This window comes from Anas platyrhynchos, chromosome 5 (assembly GCF_047663525.1).
Source record: "Anas platyrhynchos isolate ZD024472 breed Pekin duck chromosome 5, IASCAAS_PekinDuck_T2T, whole genome shotgun sequence".
NCBI classification, from domain to species: domain Eukaryota; kingdom Metazoa; phylum Chordata; class Aves; order Anseriformes; family Anatidae; genus Anas; species Anas platyrhynchos.
In genome coordinates, this window is record NC_092591.1 from 19,590,249 (window position 1) to 19,595,367 (window position 5,119).

Here is a 5,119-nt window from a genome sequence, read left to right on the forward strand (position 1 = left end):
CAAAATTGACAAAATAATACTTCTTCAACAGTGTGTGTTAGCCCTTGGGGGGTTGGTTGTACAATGAGGAAAATGTAACCTCAGGGAGCAGAACTATATTGTACACATATGTAATGCACTAGAAGTGAAACAGCAGAGTGACAGCTCTAATACATGCTGCAGGGCAACATCCTACAATGAGAATGGAATTGCTGTGTTTAGAATTCCACAGAAATCAAATAAATTACTATTTTGTGACCAAGAAAATCTCATCATTTTTGTTGTTTTCCACTCTATCTTTTGCACATATTTTATTAAAAATGATTTATATTCATTCCAGATTAGCCAGAAGCCAGTTAAGCTCCAGACCCAGAGAGAAAACTATTGACAGTTCAGCAGAGTACTCTTATAATGTAAAGCAGACTAGAATATGGTGTTGTTGCATTGCTGTGCAGTCCTAATGTTTTTCCTCTTCCTTCTGTTTCTTCTTGCTTTCCTGTATATTATATACCTTTATTTAAATGCTAATCTACTCATGCAAGTGGGCAATGTAGAAGAAGCTAAGATATTCAAACTGAAGGAGAATTAACTTTCATACAAGACTAATACTTGCATAACCATCACTAGAGTGAAGATAACACTGTTGAGTGGCTTTTGGAATGGCTATTCCAAATATAATTTAAGTTTTCCTCTTGGAACAATTATTTTGAAACTCTACAATTACAAGAACAGCACTGTAAAATGTGTTAAAGGAAATGAATTTCTTTTGAAGAGTGCATTTAAGATTACTATTAATTTCTTTATTGTATCAACTTTCTATGTGTGAAGGCTTCTGCTCTAAGGGTGTGATATCCAAAATACAAGGTAAAAGACATTAGGGAGATGCTGAAGAGGAAAGGAATGCACCACAAATAGCAAGGAACATCCTTTCAAGTGCTACCTTGCTTAGGTCAGTTTTACGCTTGCATTTAAGCAAAAGTCTGGAGTAAGTCATGCCTATCAACTTCACTGCAGCGTGCAAGAGAAATCAGGATCAGAATGTAACTTTATCTCTGAAAAATTTCACCTGCAACTTGATGGATTCTTCTGTTTTTCCTTTACTTACCTTTGTACTAAATATCAAGGATGATAACTGAATAAATACATTAATTAATTAAAGCTTATTCATGTTAAGAGCAGTTCAGCAGGGAAGGACAGTGTTCCAGGATTCTGATGTCCTGGAAAACAGAAATCTGAAGTTCCCAATTTATTTTCTTTGACTCCATATTGTTTTTAATAGACTGATAATGTGTTGCTGAATGTTTAAGTGTTCAGAAATGCAAATCATTCTTCGATGTTCATTTGTAATATGATCTCTTGATTCAACATCAACCTATATGGCTGTTAATCTCTATGGACTAAATTGAACACAGTGTATATAGGTCAATAGACAAAACCTTCACTGAAATCAATAACAGAAATAATTTACTGTGGTATAACATGCCAGTCTGCATTTGATTTGCTTTTACATGATCACACATGTACACAGCTGCTAGCCTCATTTACTTGTATTGGTTTTGACTGTGAAATACTTACTTACACATCAGATTTTAGAAGGTGCCTACTTTATCCTAGTGTTAAATTTCATTCAATATTTATCTTTAAAATATGTTCCAAAGAGTTACACCTCTATGCCAGGCTTGGTTGGTTTCTTTCTTTCTTTTTTTTTTTTTTTCTTTTTTTTTTTTTTTTTTTAATGTTACAGACCATATCATTAGGTCTATCTAGAATAACAGCTACAGGGATGGAGTAGAAGAGAAGCTTGCTCCATTTTCAGGGCTTGAATGACACAGGCAAGATCAAAAGCTTTTCTAAGAATACGGGATCCATTCAATCCAATCAATTAATTCCTACAGTTCTGTAGATCAAACTTTGAAAACTATGCAGTCCAAGCAGTTTGTCTCTTGGGTCTGAATGAAGGAAAAGTTTACCATTATGTTTAACGCTACAATAGTTAATCTATTTTTGTGCTTAGGTCTTAGAGCAGAAATGAAAACTCAGATCCCTTAGATACCTAAACCAGAACTTATTCTATATCCCAAGCTTCTTCTGGAAGGCTGGAGATAACTATCCTGAGGGGTCTCAGAGAGGAAAATAATTTACCACTTCACTGAGAGGCCTGTGGGTATATGCTACATGACTGCTACATGAAAGTCAGGCACTGCCACTAGCAGCCATACATTCATTGGCAATAGCTGTGAGACACTGGTTTGCTCCAAATTCAGTAAGAGAGTTGTGACCTGTGTTTATGCATACAATTAAGGGATTTGGGTGTCATTCTGCCTGTTCCCTAGAGCCCAGACATGCCTGGATGAAAGAATTGTCTGGTTAGTGTGGTACTATTCAGACCTTCAGGAATTAAATGAAATTGGGAAGTGGGTATTGTACAGCAAGTAGCATGTATTACTGTGTAATTCCTGGTTTAGGTATTCAAGTTTTGTGGGTTTTTGTTTCTTGGTTGGTTTTTGGTTTTGTTTATTTTGTTTTGGTATTGCTACTAGTGTTTGAATTGAGACCATTATTTACAAATAGGAGCAAAATGTATACAAATATTTAATTTATGCGCACAACATATTAATGGATGTTCTCTTTGGAAGGCATTGTTACTTCTACTCAGTTTATAACCCATATTTTTTTAAGCAATATTCCACTGAAGTTATCAGGAGACTTGTGTGGGGTATATATATTGGTGAGAGAATAAAACAACAGTGAGAAAGTAAATAAAACACTGGAAAGTTATCTGACCAACTTCAAACCTGGAAACAAAACTTGGATCATAGCCGGTTCTTATTTTATTCAAAACACTTCACTAATCCCTATAAAAATATAAATCATTCATACTTAAGTATCTAAAGTTTTGTCTGTCTTGCTAATGTGCTCTATCTGGAGACTGTTAAATCATTCTGCAATAATATTGTCCTGGGTAATTTTGAGAGCAATGCGAATTTAAAAGAGGCTGATGGTCAAGGCTGTCTGAAATGCATCCAATAACCACAGAAATGAAATTTAATTGAGGCAAACACTGGAGTAATGTGTTAAATCTGCTAGGCTTCTCATTTAAACACCAGGTAAAAAATTTCCCCTGAGTATTACTTGGCATAAGATTTTTCAGGTTTAAGGGAAAGAAAAACATTCAGATGCTCAACATTTTTTTAAATCACACAAAAAAAAAAAAATCACTTTGTTTAACTTATACAAATATTGTTGTTATTATTGTTATTACTATTACTATTGCTAGAAGAAAGAGCTTCATTTTTTGAAAATAACTTACCGGAAGTAAGTATTCCTACCCAACCCAAGTTCTGGTCTGGTTGAGGACTGAGGTAAGAAGTCAGATTTGAAGAGATGAGGGAAGGTCTGATATTTCAGTTCATATTTATTCAGTATTTCAGGGTACAGATTGTTTACGATTGATTATATAAGTAAACTCTCCACCAGATTTTGTTTGCTGTCCACATCTCTTGTTATCAGGAGTAGAAACATTTCAGGAAGAATCATCATCTGACAGTCATAAGTTCACTTCTTGTTTCTATGTTTTGAGTAAAGCTAGCTGAGTCTGTGACCTTTCTCCCCAGCTGAAATCTGTGGGTTGGTCTGGTCCTCTGCCCAGGTCTTCAGGTGGAAAGTAGACATGCCTCTCTTGCCTCTGAAGTGTGCCAAACACTGTAATGGGATGGAAAACAATCCTTGTGGTCTGAGCAGTACTGCTTTTAAAACATTCAACTGCTCTGTGGGCTACACCACTACAGAAATGACCAATGATACAACTGGCTGTTGCAAGAGCACAAAGGGCAGTATATTGCACTTACTGCAACAAGATGAAGTATAAATCACAAACCACAAATCATACTTATGGTTTGGAAGCAGGTGAATATTCTTCTGCTAGATCCCCAGACAGATATAAAGGAGGAAAGGGTGACCAGGTGGCAAGGTCCTCTATGCTCAGTGAAGTCTGGTCTGCAAGCAGAAAATAGAGAATAGAGTAGACTTCGTTGTTGTTGTTTTGTGTTTTTGTCCATCCTCTTTCTCCCATCCCTCCTCCTCCCTCCCCCCCCCCCCAAAAAAAAAAAAAAAAAAAAAAAAAAAAAAAAGCTAGAGGGCAATACTCAGCTGCTTTTGCAATTTTTGTGGAACTGTAAGCATTTGGCTCCAAGACAGTTCTGGGAAAAGAATTCTTGAAAGAAAGCTTTTTCATATGGTATTTCTCTAACATGGACAGAAGTAGAAACTGCTGTAAATTTTATGAGAAAAAATATTCTGTGGTAATTCATACCCCAAAAGAGCCTTTAGGTACTTACTTACTTACTCACTGGGAGCTTGATTCTCAGGAACTCTGGTTTTGCATCTGTCTTCTTGGATAAGGTGTGTGGCAGTTTTCAAAGTGGGAAGTAAGCCAGCGATCCTCAGTGCCTGCCACAACAAGATGTTAGGTCTTGTTAGGACTCTGAGTAACTCTAGGTCTTCTCTAACTTATATTCACAGACAAATCAACTCTATACAGTGTGGGAAATGGAGAAACCTACTTTTTTTCTTTTTTTTTCTTCAAGTTACAAATAAGGATCTGTTCCCTGAATCTGTTGTTCACAGTTCATTTATATCTGTAAAAATTTTATGCAACAGGTGAGGAAATTCAGGCAATTAAGTGGGAATATTACAGAATCACAGAATCACAGAATTTCTAGGTTGGAAGAGACCTCAAGATCATCGAGTCCAACCTCTAACCTAACACTAACAGTCCCCACTAAACCATATCCCTAAGCTCTACATCTAAACGGCTTTTGAAGACTTCCAGGGATGGTGACTCCACCACCTCCCTGGGCAGCCCATTCCAATGTCTAATAACCCTTCTGGTAAAGAAGTTCTTCCTAACATCCAACCCAAAACTCCCCTGGCGCAACTTTAGCCCATTCCCCCTCGTTCTGTCACCAGGCACGTGGGAGAACAGGCCAACCCCCACCTCACTACATTGATATTACGACTACTATTGATATTACTAAATGTAGTGCTATCTCCTTTGAAATATTTTGATCCATTTTTTGTTATCAGATTTCTGTGCTCAAACTCATTTTGGAATTACAAGATAAAAGGATAGTAAAATTTA

General features: G+C 36.5%; 1 long non-coding RNA gene across 2 annotated transcripts; it reads right to left on the bottom strand.

Annotated features, from left to right (window-relative positions):
• Positions 1-3,374: 3,374 nt before the first annotated feature.
• LOC110353256 (uncharacterized) lies at positions 3,375-4,649 on the bottom strand. 2 transcript variants are annotated; one of them, XR_002403531.4, is made up of 3 exons: positions 4,317-4,649; positions 3,828-3,975; positions 3,375-3,681 (listed from the first exon to the last, which is right to left on the bottom strand). It is a non-coding gene; the product is annotated as an uncharacterized lncRNA (long non-coding RNA). The 2 variants fall into 2 exon arrangements; XR_002403530.4 differs by having other exon boundaries at positions 3,869-3,975; positions 4,317-4,638.
• Between the last annotated feature and the right edge of the window lie 470 nt (positions 4,650-5,119).